Genomic DNA, 23282 nt, shown 5'->3' on the forward strand with positions numbered 1-23282 from the left:
TGGTCTGTAGAGGAGGGTGCCTCTGAGTGTGGTCTTGGGGTCGATGTGGATCTGGAAGTGAAGGTGTTCAGAGTTGGCGAGGTTGACGTCAGAGCTGGTTGAGATGTGGATTGACTTTATACTGTAAGTACTCCACTGGTGAGAAGTGAGCAGGCGCACAGGGATGTGCCTGCTGTTTCCTAATAGGTCTCTATCGGGCTCGATTTTGCGCCCTGGCACTTTTTTCCGGACTACAGTGACAGCAGAAGTCCGGGGAAAAAACGGACCGCCTGTGCCAGGACACAAAACAGAGCCCGATAGAGGCCCGTTTCGAGCCCCCCTTTAAAAAACTGTGGGTGCTCAGCACTGGCGAGACCCGGCCCACTTAAAGCCCTGGTCTTCGCACACACAAATACTGGACATTTTCATGACTGCTTCCAATAGGGAAACAGCACGGAACCACGTATGCTGTTACAACGCAATTGTTACCACGCTTGCCTTTACCACGCATATGACCTTACCAGACAAGCCTTTTGAGCAATTTCCGTTGTAAAAATAGTAAAGGAATATGCTTTGAAAAGGCAATCAGTGCTCTAGATTCAGAGTGAATGGCGGGGGTGAGAGGTGTTGGAGACCTGGAGGGACTTCTTGCCTGTATGAGAATGGAAGGAACGGGAAGGATTGGGATGCGGCTTGGTGAGTAGTTTTCTCTCCTTAGGGCTGGGGTCGGGGTAGCTTTCAGGACTGGGGGCCAGGTTTTATGGTTTAGGATAGGGGGGTTGTGGTAGTTTTCAGGGCTGGGGGACGGCTTTAGGGCTCAGGGCGGAGGGCTGGCGTGTTTTTAGGGCTTGGGTGGGGTAGCTTTTAGGGCTGGGGCTGGGTTTTAAGGCTCAGGGTGGGGTCGTTTTTAGGGCTGTGGCTGGTTTTAGGGCTCAGGTCGTGAGGCTGGGGAGTTTTTTGGGCTGGGGTGGGGTAGATTTTATATATCTACATATACCAATTATGCCTTTACAACAAAATGTATTGTAAAGGCATGCGTGGTAAATACCACGTTGTATTCGCTAGGCTTCGGTGTCAATGTATACTCCTACTGCTTCGTTGAAATGGTTAAAGCGTAACTATTTCATAGTCCCAGAGCTATGTAGGGAAGTGATTCTCCCAACATCATGACGTCCAAATAATACTTATGCAAGCCACTTTCGACCTATCAAAGTACATCATTGAACAATTGCTATACCTTCGTCATTATTCTTTGTTAATTCGGGTAATATATACAATTTTAAATAGAATGTATCCCTCGGACCTTACTTGACAACTGAAGTATATATAATATTCATAACTGTGAACTGCAAAACCGTACATTATGCTTTCACATACACTTCAATATTTGCTTTGCTCACCTCTGGCTCCTCCTGTAGTAAAGGTGATGCTGCGCAGCAAAATACGTCTCAGGGCCACATTTTATAAAACTGGAAGGCAGCACAGAATTCTGGGGAAAAAAGATAATTATACAAGTGAAAAACTTTGACACAACCAAGCATTGTTGCTTAGAAAAGTAAGATTAAGTTCCTGTCTAAAGTAATTCTAATTCCTTTAGCAAGTCATTTTCATGTTCATGTTTTGAGGTGAAATGCCTTGTTGACGTTATTTACAGAATCACCCGATAGTTGAACCACATGTAATCAGTGGATGAACCATTTAAAAACAAATACAGCTAAATAAAGCAACATCACTGTGAGTGTGAATCGCAATTCAGTTTTATATGAAGGAGTGCAAAAAATCAGGACGCACAACGTGAACACAATTGAAACAGTAATCAAGTGAAAAACAGATAAAACCAGGGCCCATTGATGTAACCAATATATACCGTCATGAACACTAGATGTTTGCAACTGCAGGAATAGTCATGAAAAAGGAAAACACAAGAGTACCACAATGAAGCCGCTGTAAAGTGATAGAATGTTTCCATAATGTAGATAGACATATAGGTCCCGATTATGATGTCAGGCAAACCGCCACTGACAGCCTGACTGCCAAACATCTAGGGCAGCGGTCTGACCACCGGATGATACAGGCGGTCGGAGGCAGCGGGCGGGGGAAAGACAACTGGTTCCGACAGGCTCAAGGAGCCCAATGGGCTGGGGTCGGAGCCTAATCCCTACATTGGAGGCGGTGCCTGCAGCGGCAACGCCATAGGGATTATGATGTCAGCTTCTGACAGCCTTTTCATGGTCTGAATGCGTTGGAAAGGCTGTCGAAAAGTGACCTTAGGGGCCCCTAGCAAGGCCGCCGTCCCCCGTAAGCCTCAGTTATGTGGCAAGGGGGGCACATGTGGTGCCCCTCCAAACATCAATGCACCATGTACCAGGCACCACATGCTGCTTGGCACACGGTGCATGGATGTTTTCAAAAATGTTTTCTACTATTGCGGCTTTTGCAGGAGCCCTGTTCCTGGGCTGCTGCACAAGCTGGAGTAGTAAAAAGCATTTTAAGACTGCCGGCATGGCGGTCATATTGTAATTGGGATGTCAGGAACACTGACTCCTTGTAGGGCAGTCTATATGCCTGAAACTATGGCAGTCAGACACTCATCCGACCACCATCATAATGAGGCCCATTAGGTTTGTGATTGCTTCCCGTTTATTAACACCCGGTGATAATGAGGAATCACTCCTTCCAGCACAACCTGGTTACAGGATTTGGTTTCACCAACTTTACATTTTGCGGTCATGGTGAATGTGACTACTGAAAGCAGCTAAACAAAAACAAAAAGTGGCAAATCAACAGTAATGTTACAGAAAGCAGACAAAAGAATGCAAGACAAACTCTTTGGTAGGAAAGAGGAAAAAACGCAGTGGTGCTGGAGGTAGGGGTGCTTGGAGTGTCACGGTACCCCATAAATCCTTGCAGTTCATGTGGAGAATCCACAACATACAGGCCTTGATATTGCGCTCAAGTACAAACTGCCTCCTGATGGGCAACTTTGTTTGGCAAAGTATTGCACATTTTTTGAACAAGGAGAACTAGGTTTATTATTCCTTTCTCTAAATGCATGTTTGTATTTTGTATTTCTACCTACTGATACACTGATGCTCTTACTGGGATACAGGTGAAAGAAGAAGGACTCAGTATTCTATAGGTTTTCTAACACTTTCATAAAGATGTGCTTTTACAAAGTAAAGTACAAATATCTCAAAATATATATCAAGCAACATGGAAAGTACAACCAAGACGCTTAACTCAGGTGATGTCGATGGCTAGCAACACACACTAAAAATTGGCCCATCACCACTGGATTAACGTCCAGAGAAATAACCATGTTTCCTGGTTTAGGATTAGGTGATCAGTTATTTTAGTGTGTGAACCGGGGAACGGGTTGTAGCGACACCAGCTAAGCAGCTCCACACTCCCGGATCTACGCAGGTAACTGGCACTAATCAGTAAGTGGCCTATCAGGACTTGCATTAAATTGTAAACATAAGATTCTAACCTGAAGCTTCATTGCTGCCCACAATCTACAACAGCAGTGCTCAAACCTTTGAGTTAAATAGACTTCTTTAGAATCATTACAGGAAGCCAAGGAGCGTGGACCAAGTAATTTCTACGATTTGAACAACAAACAAAGCACAAAAATATAGAAACAAGTATAGACCAAATACAAACAAATTATGAAATATGTAGTTTCATACACAAACAAAAAATAATCGCAAATTTTAATTTTAATTTTAATGCGAAAGTTGAATACTTTCAAAATTTGGTTGGCAAAGTGATATGCTAGATTTTATTAAATCAATATCTCATTTTTGCTTCTAATGCATGGTCTCTTTTATTGGCGCCAGTGCATCAATTGATGGCACCATTTGCTCATACTAGACTCTGTTTGATTCCTAATCTTTAGTGTCTAATTTCAAATTTCTTTGCATTTACAGATCTCTTTAAAATGTTCAATTTTACATTTAGTTTATTAAAGAATTTACACTTTATAAATCTGTTTATATTATTAGTTTTCTGAAGAGTTGCGGGTCCGCTGAGTAGGTGTTAAGGACAGAGGTTAAGACCTGCTGTCCTGGAATACATTGTTTTTTGTAACAGTATAACGCGAAGACAGACAGTGTAATCTTCATTTCAGTAGCCATGTTAGCCATGAGCAAGTCACTGTCACTTTCACTGGGGTCTTGTTACATCACCAGTCATGCAGATGGATGTATTGGGTGACACTGGTGGCAGCTCCTTGCCCTCTGCCGTGACCTGTTGGCCCACTGCAGTCTTGCCGAGGGTCCTCTGAGGCCAGCAATGGTCCTATGGGGGGAACATCGTTTAAAACGCAACTTTTACCAAGCAATGCCTTTACAACGCAACTTTTACAACACAAACCATTACAAAGCATTGCGCTGGGGGGCGCTCTAGGATAGGGAATAGGTTTAATGTACTATCCAACACCTTCCCTACTATCCACGGGGACTGGAGTTGGAATAGTAAATTAAACTATTCACTATCCAGTGCCCCAAAGCACTATGCGTTGTAAAGGCATGCGTTGTAAAAACCGCTTTGTAAAAGGCATGCGTGGTAAAAGCATGCGTTGTAACTTCATACATCCGTCCTATGGGCATCCGCCTATTCACCACTGGGCATAACACTTCTGGGATATTGTGTTTTATCTATGCAGTTTATCCAATTTAGTTACAAAGATAAGATGCAGCTTGAACTACTGCTAAGAAACTCAATGTTGTGTGCTTATTATCTGTTATAAACATATATGTTGTGTGGGCATTATAAAATCTTAGGAAACTGCTAACACTAGAGAGCCTATGCCTTTTATGAAACAGTACAGGATACAGGACAGATCATGCCATTTATCAAACAATATGCGGTACAGGTCGGAATACATTCCTGTTTGGATCAAGCTTGCAATTTATGTGGCTGAAGACATTCGTTAAATTCCATTTGAGGTAATCCAAAATTAAATCAAGCCCTCCTCGTTACTGATACTAAACACATTTTGCTATCTTGTCTACAGTGTTTTAATGGCATGAGTACAATTATGTGATATTCCAAACTGGGACACAAATAGTCCCAATGAATTACATTGAAATCCGTTTCTGTATCAGCTAAGACAGCTGTGAGAGGATGCAAAGTGTCGGAACCCAAACATGCCAGGACATCAGATATTTTCTTTTTGTTTTTCTAGTCTGATACAGCGCAAACTTGGCCCAAAGACATCAGCGCAGGTTACATGAGCATCAGATTACATGACACAAGGTCAGTTTTTTTTCTAGGCATGAAGAGATTAAGCAATTTGCCCAGAAACACAAGATATTGAACAGCTACTGGGACTCAAACCAGCTTCCCCAGTTCCAAAGTTTGGACCTCAGGCCTTTATATCACATTACCTCTCCTCTTTGTTCAATTATGGCCCCTAATGAGCCCTTGTTGAGCTTTATGATTTAGTTCTACGAGGGACTTCGGAAGGAGTCCGTCTAGCATTTTAGAATACTGTTACAACAAACAAATGATGGATGGAATGCTGACAATGCAAACATTCTCCCCCAGTCAAAAGATCTGGGTTAAATCCATCGTTATTTTGTCCACTACACCATCCCATTTGGACCCCACCATATGCAAATCAGTCTTGACCCTGTGCCCCATGGGAACAGTCCAGACCGAACTGCCAGGCCAGGTCCTACCTGGACCGGAAACAAGCATCCTGGGACCAGTTTCAGGGTATGTCACCCTTCTTCAGCCAGGCTAGTTTGAATCCAATGGCATAGTGAGCTAGGGTCCCACGTCTGGGCAAACCATTCCCACTTAGGGAGAAAAGCGTTACAACAAACAAATGATAGACGGAATGCTCACAATGCAAACATTGTACCCCAGCCAAAAGATCTGGGTTAAATCCATCGTTTTTTGCCCACTACACCACCCCAGTTTGTACCCAGCCATATGCAAATCAGTCCTGACCCTGTGCCTCATGGGACCAATACAGACCGAACTGCCAGGCCAGGTCCTCCCTGAACCGGAAACAAGCATCCTGGAACCGTTTTCAGGGTACGTCACCCTTCTTCAGCCAGGCTAATTTGAATTCAGTGGCACAGTGAGCAAGGGACCCACCTCTGGGCATAGCTATCCCACTTAGGGTGACAAGTGTTACAACAAACAAATGATGGATGGAATGCTGACAATGCAAACATTCTCCCCCAGTCAAAAGATCTGGGTTAAAATCCATCGTTCTTTTGCCCACTACACCAAAACAGTTTAGACCCAGCCATATGCAAATCAGTCTTGACCATGTGCCCCATGGGAACAGTCCAGAACGATCTGCCAGGCCAGGTCCTTCCTGGACTGGAAACAAGCATCCTGGGACAGGTTTCAGGGTATGTCACCCTTCTTCAGCCAGGCTAGCTTGAATCCAGTGGCACAGTGAGCAAGGGACCCACGTCTGGGAATACCCATCCCACTTAGCGCAAAATACAAACAAATGATGGACTGAATGCTGATAATCCAAACATTCTCCCCCAGTCAAAAGATCTGGGTTAAATCCATCGTTCTTTTGCCCACTATGCCACCCCAGTTTGGACCCAGCCATATAGAACTCAGTCTTGACCACATGCCCTATGGGAACAGTCCAGACCGAACTACCAGGCCAGGTCCTCCCTGGACCGGAAACAAGCATCCTGGGACCGGTTTCAGGGTAGGTCACCCTTCTTCAGCCAGGCTAGCTTGAATCCAGTGGAACAGTGATCAAGGGACCCATGTCTCGGCATACCCATCCCACTTAGGGCGAAAAGTGTTACAACAAACATCATGATTAAATAGTCAAAAGCATTTATAGGATGAATAGAGTGCTACATCCTTGCTAGATTAGAAAAATAATGTTACTGTAGACTCTGTCCAAAACTAAGGGGATCAACCTTGTTTAAAGTTTTTCTCGCATAACAAATGCAGATGAAGAATTCTATGACCCAGAAGACACATCCAGGTTTCATCCAGAAGACCGCTAGGACCTCTGCGTTTATGCTTACTAGGTGACACAGTGTGGTTTTAACTTTGCCCATTGAAACACGATCCTTCAATTTTCATAGTCTATCTTTCAGGGTCTGAAGAGAAATAATTATTTTAAGAAACCAGATTTTTCTGGCTGCACGTTTTCCCTAAACTGAGTTGTACATAAAAAAAATGTACTCCTTAAGACAGCCTTAAAACCATGGTTCATAGGATCTCCCAAGGAGGAGAATGGCATCTAGGCCCATTCCGCCTAAAAAAGAATCGGTCTTCAGAGAGTGCATGATTTGAAATCTTGGATGGTTTGAGTTCTTACTTTGCAGAGTCATCATCCGTACATATGCCGCCCATTTCACAGATTCACATGCAGATGCATTTAATAATTTTGCCACTTTTTTGATGGGCTTGGCTTAGTTTGAAGAATTTATACTTAAGTTTGAGTTGAGGGGTGGTAATAGCTCTCTCGTGGTCATTTTTTCACCTGGAGAGATTTTAAAATAGCTTGAAAATCTCTTCACCTCCAAAGAGTAGAATCAGTGAACTTATATTAGAACAGTCTATTTATCTTGTTGAATTAAAGAATTTATTGGGGGGGGTTAATCAACATTTTTCAGCTTGTTCAGGAAAGGGACAATCAAACTGCGGCCCCATGTGCTGGAATGCAGCACTTGGGGCTATCTGACCTCCTACCTAGGGGGCAGCTGGGCTAAGAGTCTTAGGCGGCCCACTTGTTGCATCTTGGGCATCGTCTGCCATGGTTGGTTTGTTTTGAAGACACTTATAATTGAGTGCTTGTGTACTGCAAGGGTGCCCTGTAGATTTGTTTTGTGAGTGTCAGTGAGTTCAGAGGTGCTGGCTATTCCCAGTCATTTCTGGTGTTTACCAGTCGATGCTCTTACCTAATGTAAGCTCACTTGGTTATGGCTGACTTCTTCTGAAGCCTTTTCTGGTGCTACTGTGCATGTTGGAGCGAGTAAACATTGGGTGTTATGTTTATTGCTCGATCACTTGCACTGTTGGGATTAGTGTCGGCATGTGTGGGCTTCATTCAGGTCCTGGTTCCTGTGCATGCCAAGTCAGAAAGTTCATTTTGCTAGGCCAATGCCTCTTGGTTGTTCTTTCCTCATGCCTATCTCCACTCTAAACTCTGTTGCGAGTGTGGTGTTTTCTGGTGTACCACCTAAGTGTTGGGCTGGTGGGCTGATTTGCTGCACCACAGTGGTGATTTCTCTAGATGCTCGTGGGACTGGACATTGAGCAGTGGGCAGTTCAGCTTGATGTTTGGACCTGCACTTGTCGCCAGCATAGCAGTGCAAAGTTGGCCTATCCTGGAATGGGGTGCCGATTATTGGACCCTAAATAAGATGCACAGTATACATGCCCTATAGTGTTAGAACTGACCTACAGCTGTCACATTCCCTTTTTATTATCACTTCAGTCATGTCTGGCATAGGGGTGTATGCATGCGTGACGATGAGCATACATATGTCCCGCTGGGGCAGTACTGGCCCCTGGGTGTGTATGTGTGTGTATGCTTTGAAAAAAGAAAGGTTAAAAGATATATTATAGGTGGGCGACAATGTCAGTGATAACAACGCTATAAGCAAAAAAAAGAATGTAATTTGTCTGTTATAGTAGAGAGTTTCCAAGATGGGATGACTGCGATTAGTGAGTGGATGGCAAGAAATTGCCTGAAGCTCAACTCCGATAAAATGGAGGTGGTTATCTTTGGTAAGCTCTCCCCAGCATGGTCAGCAACCTGGTGGCCAGCGGCCATGGGCACACCCCCCTGTCCCACGGTCAAAGTTAGAAACTTAGGTGTCACCTTTGACAATCAGCTCAACTTCATGGCCCATGCGAATAAAGTGGCTGCTAATGCTCACTTTAAGCTACGCATTGTAAGGAAAATCATACCTTACCTACCTGAATCAGCAGCAAAAACACTAGTCTCTTCGCTAGTGCTGTCCTCATTGGACTACTGCAACGGTCTGTTGCTTAATGCCCAGAACAGAGTCATTAAAAAATTACAGACCGTGCAGAATGCCGCCGCCCGCGTACTTTCAAAAAAACCCAGATTTGCACCCATCTCGGACACGCTTAAAAAATACCACTGGCTGTCCATTCACAACAGGGTCAAATTTAAATCTCTGTGCACTGTTTTTAAATCACTTCCGGATTTAGGACCTCGATTCCTTAAAAAACAACTGATCCCTTACAATCCCCAGAGAATGCTCAGATCCACATTTTTTAACCAACTAGTGGTTCAACGTAGCCGAACAGTTTCCTGGGGTGATCGCCGCTTCTCAATCGCGGCCCCTAGACTTTGGAACACCCTACCCATCCACATAAGAACCAGTCCTACTCTTCTTCAGTTCAGAAAAAAACTGAAGACATGGCTTTTTAATCAGTAATCCACTTTTCCGCTTGTTTCTGTCTAGGGTGAGACTTAAATGCAATTTCAGCGCCGAGACGCCTAAGGGTAATTGTACGCGCTCTAAAAATGGCACTAAATAAATAAATAAATAAATAAATATAACTTGAGCCCCTACCTTGCAGTGCTTATGACCTCACATATTTGATCTCTCATGACATGTTAAATGACATCACTGATGACATCTCAAATGACATAATTAATGATATCACTGATAGCATCTCTGATGATCCAATTAGTTTTCCAGTTTGATATATGCTTATCATCCTGCACAGTATTCAATAAGGTACATCTTCACCTAATTGTGTATAGCTTGTTTACTGCTAACAGGTGTACATTTTTGTAACATTCTTTGCCTACCAATGGGTCTTGGGTGTGTGGAGGGGGTCAGCACTCTGTAAATGTGTGCACTGCCCGAATATCATCTGTAGCAGAGACTAGCCAACTTATATTTCGTTGATTGCCCGCAAGAGGTCAGTTATCTATAAAAGCTTTCTTCCAAGGCCAATGCTGTGCATAGTATGTGCTTACTTTCTTTAGGAGCCATGAGTGTCTAGTGAGAGTGGGCTCCCCATGACACGGGCATAGGAGTGGAGAGATACACCCGAGATACTTGCCCTCCCAACTATGCTTATTGTCCACAAGAGGTTTACTAACTCCAAAGTTTTAGGTACAGAGTGAACACTTTGCGTATTAAGGCTTTCACTGCATTAGTAGCCTTGGGTGTCTAAAGGGAGTGCACTCTCCATTGAGGTTTTCTGCACAGGGTGAAGACTGTTCACAGTTGTGACTTTCTCACATAAGTCTGGTTCATTGCTGACAAGCGTTTGGGTATCCGTGAACGGATTCAGTACAGGATTGGACAACTAGTGTGGCTTGGGTGTCTGAAGAAAACTGGTTCTTCATGAAGAGTTGTTCCTATGGTAAAGGCCGTGTAAAGCAGCAGCTTGCCTACTCATGTCTGGTTGTTTACTCACATGAGGTCTGCTATCCACAAAGTTTTGGGTACAGGGTGAATGCTATGTGTAGGAAGAGCTTGCTTCACCTAAGCAAATTTGTGTATCTGAATGGTAATTTACTCTTTAGATGACTTTGTGCCACTTAGTACTTACTTTCATATCAAAAATCCTGTTCTGGTTTATACAGTAATTGGAACAGCAGTAGGTTGATGTCATCAGTAATGTCATCAATTATGTCATTTGAGATCTCATCAATGATGTCATTAAACATGTAATGAGTGATGTAATATGTGAGGTCATAACCAGAACTATAACTAACTATACTTGACGAACGTCAGTGCTTATCTGGTTTACAACATTACTCTATCACTTACATTGCGCTCTAACTATAACATCTCTTTAATCTTTGCTTTTTTCCAGTGAATTTCTAGGGTTCCTTTCAACGTCAAGTAAGAAATTAATACCACACCTAACTATAAAGTCACGTTAGCCTTCAGTTTTTCAGTGAATTTCTACCTTCTTTTTCAATGTGAAGTAAGATATTACTACTATTCCTAAGTGTATGTAATAGAATTTGGGCTACTTAAGGAAACTTAAGTATGTAGAGGGAGTGGGCTCTTCATGAAGAGTTGCGCAGAGAGTGCAGGCTATGTCTTTCAGGGGCTTCTCAGCCAGCGGCGGCTACTGTGCTGTTAAAGTGGTAGGGCAGCACATAGGTCGGGGGAAGCACAGGGGCAGTGCAGAGGGAGGCAATGTGGGGGGCAGTGCAGGGGCCAGCATGAGGGTAGTGTGTGTGAGAAAGATTTCAAAAATAGTGCTTGCCTGCCATCTGCAGCCTCGGAGCTCCTTTGTGCCTCTGCTGCTTGACTCCCAGCATTCCACCGGTTCCCTCACACTAAGCAACTATGACCCTGTGCCGGTTCTCCACCCGGCTGTACAGCACTGCTTGGGTGGAGAGATATAAATGCACATGATGGTTTGGCTGTCCTAAGACGGATGGCCAAACCGGTCAGGCACACTTGAAGCAATGCCGCCTCGCCTCCTCCTTCTTGCAGCTGCCTGGTGTCATAAGAATGGATGGCCGGCCTCGGCCACAGCTTGGCTGAAGTAAGCGAGGAAAACTAAAATGATAATAAACTGTGTTATTATTTTATTTTTCATGTTTTCACTGCTGAGAAGGCAGTGGGGTTACGCTCTTCCAACTTAACGTAGGAGCCACCGATGTTCGAGCTAAAAGGACCTAAGTGTCTGGAAGGAGTTGCTTGTGCACACATTAATGCATAGTAGGGTTTGGTGAGGGACTGGTCGCTCCATAAAGATATCTGCACAGAGTGAAAGTTGTGCTTAGTAGGGTTTCATGAGAGAATGACCTTTCCACGAAGACCGTCGTACATCGTGAAGACTGCGCTTAGTAGGGATTGGTCAGGGACTGGTCTCTCTGTGATGATCTCTTTCCAAAGCAAAAGCTAGGTGTAGTAGGATTGATGAGGGACTGGCCTCTCCATGAAGACCTCTATACAGAGCAACGGCTGTGTGTAGCAGGGCTTGGTGAGGGACTGGCTTCTCCGTGCAGACCTCTGTACAGGGTGAAATGCGTGCTTAGTAGGGTTTGGTGAGTGGCTGGCCTCTGTGGGAAGACCTATGTACAGGGCAAAAGCTGTGCATTGTAGGGTTTGGTGAGGGACTGGCCTCCCCTTAAGACCGGGGTCTTCAAACCGGTCCTGGAGGGCCGGATCCATGCCAGTTTTTTGGGATATCCCCATTGAGATACATGTAGTTATTTTAAAAATCTGGCATGGATCCGGCCCTCCAGGACCGGTTTGGAGACCCCTGCCTTAAGACCTCTGTTAGGGTGAAGGCTGTGCATAGTAGAGTTTGGTGTGAGACTGGCCTCTCCACAAAGGCCTCCGTGAAGGGCGAGGGCTGTGTGTAGTAGGGCTTAGTGAGGGACTGGTCTCTCCACAAAGAACTCTGTGCCTGGCAAAGGTTGTGCCTAGTAGGGTTTGGTGAGCGGCAGCTTTTCCTCAAAGACCTCTCTACAGGACGAAGGCTGTGTGTAGTTGTGTTTCATGAGGGATCGGCTTGTTTGCAAAGACCTCTGTGCTGGGCAAAGGCTGTGCGTAGCAGAATTTAGTGAGTCACTGGCTTGCCCACAAACACCTATGTGCAGTATAAAGGCTATGTGTAGTAGGGTTTCATGAGAGACCAGTTTACTTGTAAAAAATTCTGTGCAGGGCGAAAGCTGTGCACTGCAGACTTTGGTGAGGGACTGGCTTGTCTGTAAATATAAGACAGGGTGAAGGCAGTGCACATTAGGGTTTCTTAAGGGACTGGCTTATCAGCAAAGACTTCTGTGCGGGGTGAAGGCTGTGCATAGAAAGATTTGATGAGGGAGTGGCCTTTTCACAAAGACATCTGTGCGGTGCAAAGGCTGTCTGTAGTAGGTTTTCATGAGGGACAGACTTTTCCACAAAGACCTCTGTGCAGGGCAAAAGCTGTACGTAGCATAGTTTGGTGAGGGTCTGGCCTGTTCACTAAGAACTCTATACAAAGCAAAGGCTGCCGGTAGAAGGGTTTTGTAAGGGACTGGCCTGTCCACATAAACCTCCATGCCAGGTGATGGCTCTGCAAAAGTATTGATTGGTGAGAAACTGGCCTGTCTACTAAGCCCTCTGTACAAGGCGAAGGCTGTGCATATTAGTAACACCTATACCAGATGCAGCATCACAATATAAGGGGTGCCATTTCAAATAAGGAAGGCCTACTGGCTTTGTCAAAGGGGTCACTGCATCAATATATAAGCAAGAGTTTTTGCTTTTTTGAAGGGAGGGGAAATACCTCAGGACTGTTAAACGTTTAAAAAAAATAATATTGGCCCCCAGGGGGCTCCGCCCCACACAAGGGCTAGGTGGTCAAGGTATCCCCATCCAGCCCCTTATGTTTTTTTATTTAAACATTTTTAGGAGAGGAGACCAAGCCGTAGTCCTGTAATACATACCATAACATTGCTCTTTTTGTTGTAGCCAGCCAAATAGACAGCTCACTCCAAAAAATCCACCCAGCCAATCATAAGGTTTGAATTTTAGGCTTTCAGCCCAACGATTAATATACCTATAAATGTTGAACCTTAATTTCTCCAAAACTACTGAACGGATTTACCTGAAATCACAAAATGTAAGTTTTCAGGGTACAAATGTAGCTTCCAGCCAAATTTGGTGTAATTCGATTCAGCCATTTTAGCAGTAGTACTGTCTAAAATTCTCTATGGAATCTGCATAGTAACAAAGTGTTTGGGGACCCCTCGTTCTCTCAGCCCTTGCTTGATGGTTTACTACAAAATATTACTGGAAGGAGCTTTTTTTGGAAAGTTTGGTGAAGGTTTGTCAAACTGCACCAAAGTTATTAGCGAAACAAAAAACGCTCTTCCTTTGGAAAATCTGGCCTAATTTGTACTACAAAGTGGTGATCACCACTGTGTAATATATGTTGTACATGTATAATTCTGAAAGATAATGGCAAAATACTTGTCCTTTCTCGTTTACTTCATGGTAGTATTTTCTTCTATGTCTGTCCCTATAGGGCAGCCATGTTTGTATTGTGTACCACCTCATAATATACCTTTGTAGGGTCGAAATGCATCAGTCTACGTAACCAGAGCCAATAAACTCAGATCAGAGTGCAATCGATTTCTTTTGGGCAAAGAAAGTTGTGATATATATATATATATATATATATATATATATATATATATATATATATATATATATATAGATATATATATATATAGAGAGAGAGAGAGAGAGAGAGAGAGAGAGAGAGAGAGAGAGAGAGAGAGAGAATGAATTATGATTATTCAGCCAACCATTACTCGGGAACTGCAGCATTTCCCTTGGTTTTATAATTTTCTCTTATAATGTTTCAGCTCTTACAAAGATTTGCGCTCTCTTGTCAGCTTCAAGGCATCGCCAAACCATTGCTTATACAATGTGTCCATGGTATATTTGAATATTTGGATATTTGGATATTTGGAGGGGTATTTATAGAGCGCGACGTTCGCTCCGGAAGGAGCATCATGGCGCTGTAAATCCTTGAACCAGATCGCAGAGTGATAGGAGTGGGGGTCTAGATGGCCGCTTTTGTCCAGTATACTGCTGTGAGAGTCAGAAGAGCGAGTAGAAATACTGTTTTACTGTAGGTATCGCTATTCAAAGACAAGTTGACATTTATACCGTCTTACATACAAGCAATACTCACCAGGAACCGGTCTGGAAGAAATATTTGCAATTGCGGGATTTTTATTGAATTACATTAATGTTATTTTTCTGCAGCAATTGGATTTACGCGACCGTATTGCAGGAAGCGATTGGTTGATAGAGCATCTGTTTGTTAATTAGTGTACACTTTCCAAGCTTTAATTGGCCTGTCGCAATTGGACAATTTACAATAATATTAAAATACCAAACAGCAGTTTAGAAATACAGCTCCAAACATGAATTCTAGTAAAGTGGAGGTAGTATATACACACAACGCATAGCAGTCTGAAATGCTTGCAGGAAGATGGGATAACCCACGCACCGTGCACAGGTTCCAAATACACAGTGTTTTCATGCTAAACTCGACAAATAGTTCCGCAAAGTCGCAGAATAAAGTAAACGTCACTTGTTTTGGTACAAAATGAAAAAGATGAAGAGCAATCAAGTGCTCTCCTGTTTTTTTTTAATCTTCATTAGAGTTTAGGTTATTGTGCACAACAATGTCGGTAGGACATTCTTATCAACTAGCGCACAATTTTTATTATTCGTGGGTATGGCTACTGATTCAAGCTCTCTTCTACTAAACCACCTGGGTTGCGCACAGCTCTAGGATTTCTCGGCACTATAGCAAGCCAGCGCAGGGATGATGATATTCTGGCAGAGATTGTTGGGGCGTGGCCTGTTCTCTGACCTGACTCTGGTTTAGATGACCTGCGTGCTTGTTGCTTACGTGAACGTATCAATCACCTAGAGTGTGAGACGTATGTGGTATTGGTGTCAACAGATTTCTCATCTTTTATAACTGTGCACTCTTCTGACTGATTCACAAAGCCATGTGGGTTTCTAAGTCCAACATTCAAGACAGAGGGTTTGACTTATGAGTGCAAATTTCCTTTTACAACCACAAAAAATGTGAATTTGCGATTAAAAACGGTGGCGGACTGGGACATAAATACACCTATGGACAATGTGTTCACATCTGCCCCCTATCAGTGCACCGAATTTCTGACCTTCTCAGGTGGATTTCATGTGGTCAAAAAATATAGGTTTACAGGAAATTTGTGTTCCTCAGTTGTTTGCCAGCAAAACACACAAGATGATGGACAGAATGTTGCACAATGGCAAAACATTCACCCCCAGTCACAGATCTGGGTTTAATCCATCGTTATTTTGCTCACTAAGCCACCCCAGTTCAGACAGGGCATACCCTTCCCACATAGGGTGAACAGCAAAATACACAAGATGTTGGCATACTCGTGCTCAGTTGTTTTCCAGGCTGGATAGCTCAAGATCCAGCCATCTACCAACTCTAGAAAGCACCCCCTTGGTTCTTAGCCTGTAGGGGATTTTTACTGGGACCCAAATAGACAGTCCAGCACTCCTTGCAAAAGGATTTATACTATTATCCCGTTATGGTGTAATCGTCTTCAAGAGCAAATCTGCCAGGGGTAGAGGGTCTATGTTCCAGGGCAGGGATGCCCTGAAACTTTTGGAACACCCTTAAACTCATTGTTTTGCTGATATATGCACACGTCTCCATGACCCAGCCCCACAATGAAAACAACAGATTTACTCATGTTAAAGGCAAGCCTAAATCCCAATGGGAAGAGAACAGTCACAAAATCAGTGGAGGTATCGGTGTAGTGGTTTCTCCACGGGCAAACATATTTTCCCAGTAAAGAAAGTAAATAGTAGAATGTAAAGTTATTTCCGTCACTTGAGTATTTCATATCCTTTTAGGTTTTGTGCTGTAGCCATTGTGAACTCTCCATCAAATTTACCTCATGATTAAGTTTCGTCTTTTCAGTGAATTTCAATAGTTTTTAGTCGTCTATCAACTCCTAAAAAGTGGATACAAAGTGTTGAATAATCAGATTGCTAGAATGATTGTTAGTTTTCAAATATAGTTAATTTTACCAGTGGCCGGTCATTAAGGGCAGCGGGGCCCTCTCCGATGCCGGAAAAGTGAGCAAAGGTCAGCCTAACAAACATCCTTCATGTTCATCATGTCAGGCATTGTACATACACTAGCTCTTGGTGCCAGGCTGAAGATTTCACAGCCCGGTAGGCGTGACCTCCTCAGCCTAACAAAGTCTTCTGCAAGCCTACCCCTCACGATAAGGGGGTGCGTTACTTATGGACTCGGAGCTGGGCGCTTCATTATAAGCCCTGGAGTGCTGATGGCCAAGTGCTCATCAGTGATGCTCGTCACAGAGTGGGGTTGTGTCAGCAACTCTCACTGACCCCATCCCATGCTGTGAAGAAGGAAGGTCCTTGTCTTATTGGCTCACATATGATAAGGTAAGCCAATGAAAGGAGGCAGCAGGAGCTTCCTTCTGTCCCTTCCTCACCTGAATCCACCAGGAAACAACAAAGGCTTCCCACCTGCCACCCAAGCCTACCACTGCGTCCTGGTAAGTTTTTTAATGTTTGGTGGTGCGTACATGTGTGTATGTATGTATGAATGTTTGTGTATATGCGCGTGTGTACATTGCTGTGAATGGGTGTCTGTATGTGTATGTGTGTGAAAGAGAGAGTGCATGTGGGTGTGTGCTCAACCCACCCCTCTTGCACGTTATGGGCCATCACAACATTTTACCATATGTAGGTGTTCACAAACATTCTTTTTTTTGTGCATATTTGGAATATACCGCCCAACATGTATAGTTCTGATCCATCATGGACTCCATTTTATATGTATAGCATCTCATTTGCTATGGTGCACTTTGTACTGTGGTTCTCTTGATTATTTGAAAAGTGTTGAAAGAAGAGAAGTCGCCAGTCCCAACAGACTAGGACGAGGACACTTTTTTAAACAGGCAACTTCTCTTCTTTAGTCTTTAGTTGCTTTTTCAAGCAGAACTTGCCACACGATTAATCCTCGCTACCTCTATCATAGAACTGTATTAGATGCTCGACATCCTACGATACTCGTAAAATAAATTGGCCATACGCCTTGAGAAAGACCCGGCTTGCAGGCCATAGGGGGCAAAACACATGTTGGCTGTGCCTCACAACAGTTTTTTCCTGTAGTGATCACAAATGACTCTAAATAAAATTAGTGAAACTAAGAGATTCCAACCTTATTCTTGCCAGTCCTAAAATGACGCTAAAAACAGAATAGGGATCTTACTGAATTTTCATAAAGACTAATACTTGTCCTGGCACTTTTTGCCTGTTACTGAACTAATGGGTAAGGGGTGTCCCATTCCCAAGGATAAGTGATAACAGAATTATCCTCATTTACATACAGGTGGAACAAACCACTGGATCCATTACCCCTTTTAGTCTTCCGTGCAGCTGCAGACAGCTTGAGAGGATGGAGGAGTAGACAGCCCTTAGCAGACCACGCAGCCTTCAAAACCACCATCACCACATACCATCACCTCATGAGAACCACAAAGAAAACTGCCATGCAGGCACGGATCAATGCTAACACACACAACAGCAAAGAATTCTTCACAGTGATCAAAGAATTCGCCAGACCCAGCATGGATACCACAGACATCCCCCCTCCTAAGTGCTCTGCGACAACCTCACCACTTTCTTCCACCACTAGATCATAGATATCTATGACAGCTCTGCAACCCAGGACCCATCCACCCCACCCACAACCACTGCACCCAAATGCTCCAGATCCCAGCCGACCCTGCTCAACAGGACCACCCTCACCACTGACGACACCTTAAGGATCATGAAAACCACCCACTCTGGAGCCCCCTCGGACTCCTACCCCCACCTCACCAAACTCATTGAAACAAACCACAACCTGGACCCCTCCCAATCAGGCTTCAGAAGCAAATACAGCACCGAGACTTCACTCCTCGCTGCGACAGACGACATCTGCACTCTACTTGAACGAGGTAAAACTGAAGCCCTCATCCTCCCAGAAAGCCTTAGATTGGATCCTCTTCTTCCTCACCGGCCAAACCCAGAGAGTCAAGCTTCAACCGTTCTCCTCAGAACCTATAGAGATCAGCTGCAGAGTTCCTCAGGACTCCTCACTGCGCTACACCCTCTTCGACATCTACATGCCCCGCTTGCAGCCATCATTAGAAACCACAGACTCAACATAGTCTCCTTTGCCAATGACACCCAGCTGATTCTCTCCTTCACCGATGAACCTACAGCCGCTAAGAGCAACTTTTACAATGGGATGAAGGCAGTTGCCGCCTGAATGAAGGACAAACTTAACTACGACAAAACCGAAGTCCTCATCCTGGGCACCACTTCCTTCCCCTAGGATTACTCCTGGTGGCCTGCATCACTCAGAACACACCACACCACCACACCCACCGACCACGCACGTAACTTCAGCATCATCCTCAACTCCTCGTTCTCAATGACCCGCCAAATCAACGCCATCTCATCCTCCTGATTCCACATTCCTGCTTAGGAAGATTTTCAAGTGGATCCCCACTGAGTCCAGGAGACCGGTCACTCAAGTGCTCGCCAGTGGCAAGCTGAACTGATGCAATGCACTCTATGCTGGTGCCACGCAAAAACTCCAAACGAAATTGCAAAGCATCCAGAATGCCTTTGCCAGACTTATCCTGGTCATGCCCCACCGCAGCCACATCTCCGGTCACCTGAGATACCTTCCTTCCCTTCTGATCAACAAAAGAATCACCTTTAAGCTCCTCACGTTCGCTTACAAAGTCCTCCACAACACCGGAGCTGCATACCTCAATCACTGCCTCTCCTTAGACACACTGACCAGACATCTCCACTCCGCCCAACTGTCCCTGGCCACCATCCCACGGATCCGCAAAACATCGGCCGGAGGAAGATCCTACTCCTACCCCGCTGCAAATACCTGGAACTCTCTACCCCCTACATCTCAGGCAAACACTTTCACTGCCTCAATTCAGAAAGGACCTCAAGACCTAGCTCTTCGACTGAAGTGCAGAACCCTCTCCCCCAGCACCTTGAGATCCTAAAGGGTGATTAGCCGTGCTCTAAAAGAACTCTGATTGATTGATTGATTGGTGATAGGTGCAAAAGACAGTGCCTAGAGCGAACACATTTTTTCTGCAAGACAGAACTCAGACAGGTCTCTGGACCATTGCACTCATGCTACTATATACGTTTCTTGTGCAGTATGTCAGAGATCCTATATTAGTTCTCCCTGTTTTAATGATTATGTACCTCCATTAGCTCAGCTTTTTAGTGTTTTAAAAAAAATATTTCATGGATATGCTGATGATACAGAGCTCATCTTTCGGTTGGCAGATAACACAAGTTTGATCCAACAGCACTTCCTGAGCGGAATCGTCCAGACTTGTCTTCCCTATCTCCCCCCTCCTTCCACCAGTGACATTTTGTGCCACTCTGAGTAGTCACATTCTCTTGAAAAACCTACTTTGGAAAAGTCTGGAGGTAATGGATCCTTTCAAAATCTCAGCCCACCCGTGGCGAATCTCCCTCCAGCCTCTTGCCCCTACATGGCGATATTAACTGGAGTCCCTTTACCTAAGGATCAGAGAGAAATGAATAAAGAACATTTTAATAAAACTCTAGACTGGCTTGCACAGCAAGCAATATTTTATTGACTCGCAGAGTTGGTTGGATTGGGTCGTGTCAGTGGATAGACATGGTGATTGTGTAATTGTTAACTTTAGATCCCTCCCTACTAGTGCAGAGCATGCTCTTTAGCATCTGAGCAAACCGGAAGCCAGGAGTAATGTAGTTTTATTGCCATTAGGTTATTTCTATAAACCATGCCTCCAGGCCCAAACAGTCCTAAAAGAGCAGCCATAAAGGGTTTGTGATCCTCCAGTATTTGATCGGGTAAATCCCATCTCTTTGTGCAATCCTGGTAGTTTTACAGCTCAGACCTCAAATCATTTTGATATCTTAGAAATTGTGAAATGACTCGCTAATGTCACCCAGGCCACTTCCCTAAATGGGGATTACATGGATACAATGGGGATTATTACTATTGGTACTAATCAAATGGGGCAGTGGGAGGAGGCAGCAGGCTAAGTCTTCCCATTTCGACTATAGAATACGGTATTTGTATGCTAACCGGTTTCCGACACCTATAAGCTAACACTAATTTCCTCCATCCATGCTAAAAAGATCATTAGTTCAATTTTTATTGGGGCAGGTCAGTATCTAACTTAGAGTTACCTGTTGGTTCAGCTAATACCATAGAGACTGAAATATTAGGAATGGTCCCATCCTTCCCTTTTCATCTGAAGTAATAGTGAGCAGTGGTTTATCCTCCTCCTTAGCTAATGATGGGGTATCTGTAGCCAGTAATGGAGGCTCTACCACCAAGTTCGTTTCATGGAACTTAGCTGGGTTAGACTCAATATAAACCTGTCCGAAATGGTGTCAATTTATTCATAAACACGATTTTTGTCTCTTTCAAGAGGCATGGTCACTGAAGCCCCTCTATTGTACAAGCTTTGTTAATTCCAGACAGGAAGCTGTTACTATTGGGAAGTGCTGGCCTTCTGGGGTATTAATGGTCTTAGTTAAGCCACTCTATCTTGTGTAATTAAGGAGATCAAGATAGCCTCCGCCCGGCATACTATGCATTAGCCTGAACTTACCAACAAATGTAGTATATATATATATTGATTGTTTGGGTTCCTACCAGATCCCGCTTTTCGTCATTGCTGACGGTAATACATCATCGTGTATTTTACTGTGATTGTTCGGGATTCCACTTCTGTCCCGTTCTTTGCCTATGATTGAACGCAATGAGGGCATTTTGTTTTTCATTATCAATAATATTGCTGTCGGGTGTACAGTCCAACAGTAACCCGATGGATCCCAGTCGATCCAGAGCATTACATATCTTGGAGTTGCTAGTACACACATCTGAATATTGTTTTGATTTAGACGGATATTTATGTCTACCCTCAGTTATATGCACACGTTGGCAAGTGTCCTTTGAAATCCACGGACTGGCTATACCCATGCATAACATGAATTTGTAAAATGACGTCATGTATTATACATTGATTGTGCTGCACAGTGATTTACTTTTGTACATACGATGTCTGTAACAAGTATAACGATGTTGATTGTACCATTCCAACATGTATGCCAAGTCTCTCACACTTTTGTGGATTAGTCCTATGCTTATGTTGTTGGTTTGTTTGGATCACGCTGAAACTTATGATTAAATACCGGAGTCACTTGTGTTGTGGTTACACGTGAACAAGGCTTTTATGCTGAAACGCGTTGTGTAATAAACTGCTCATATTACACTCTGGATTCGTTCGTTATATATATATATAATGTGTGATGTAGACCAGTGGGACACAAAATAGAGTCCTCGGTTATAGAACCCTTGAACACCCATCTAACCGCACTACCTGTTACTGTAATAAAAATAGACTACATATTGCTTGATGCAAGGCTGTGTGTTTCTGCTTGATCTATATGATCGCAATACACTGGCAAGACAGTGATCATAATGCTCTTATTATCACCATTTGGACAGTAGTTCACTCCAGATTCATAAACTATGTGAGCCATTTGGTAGGAACCCTAGAACGATTAATAGTCGGTGTGGAGTTAAATGGGGTGCTGATGCAATATAAGGAGTCAGTTGGGGAGGTATACAAGCTGGTGGACGATGGTATTAGGGGCATGCTACTGCTAGATCTGTCACTGGACCAATGCGACAAGGTGTGTGACACACACAATCTGATGTTCCTAAGAATAAGGAACTACTTTTATGTGGAGACTATGTGGGTAGTTGGGAGAAAATGTCCCCCCTCTTGGTATAATATCCAATCTAGAGGTGCCAGGGTAGCAATTGCTTATGCTAGAAAGCAGCAAAATAGATCACTGATCCAAGTTACCGGAGGTGCTCATAAAATACCATTATCCAGGCAAAAAGAGAATGGGAGTTTGGGAGATGTGAAGGCCTGCTGGTTGCTGCTAGGGATGTGGGCCATTGTTCCTTCTGGAACATTGTGTCCACTGGAGGCAGGGATGGCTTTAGCCCTACTGAAAACAATATATCTGCAGCAGACTGGATTGCCCACTTTTCTGGCCTGTACTCCCAGCCAGAAGCACACAGGGACTCCCACAGTGATGGGGGTATGGCTCTTGGTACTAAGGCAGCATCATTGTGGCAACTTGTCAGGGACCCAGTGAAGAGATTCACCATCCAGATAACTCCCACATATCATCTCTGGAAATCAGCAAGCCCATTAAGAAAATTATGCCCAATAAAGCAACAGTTCTAGAAAAGATCCCTGGGGACTTATTTGTAAATGAACTAAAAATCTGGATTATCTACTTCACATTGATTTTTAATGTCGTTATGAAAGGGGCACCATACCCTCGACCTGGGCTAGATCAGAAATAATCCCTATTTTTAAAAAATGCTCTAGAGCAATTAAATACCCATTAGGCTTATAATAGCTCTTAAAAGCTGTTTAGTAGGGTGATCCTGGATAGGTTACCAGAATGGTGAACGTCAAATGAAATCTTATCCCCTCTGCAAAATAGTTTGTGCGAATGCACCAGTACTATTGTTCAGGTGTTTCACTCCAGCTAATATTTTGGAAAACAGTTTCATTTGGGTGGTGGTCGCCTTTTCTGTGGCATTTGTAGACTTACAGGTCTGCGTTTGATTTAGAGCCAAGATCGTCTCTTTTGCAGTTACGAGCTGAATTGTGGGTCCCCAGGTAC

This window comes from Lissotriton vulgaris, chromosome 8 (genome assembly GCF_964263255.1).
Source record: "Lissotriton vulgaris chromosome 8, aLisVul1.2, whole genome shotgun sequence".
NCBI lineage: Eukaryota > Metazoa > Chordata > Amphibia > Caudata > Salamandridae > Lissotriton > Lissotriton vulgaris.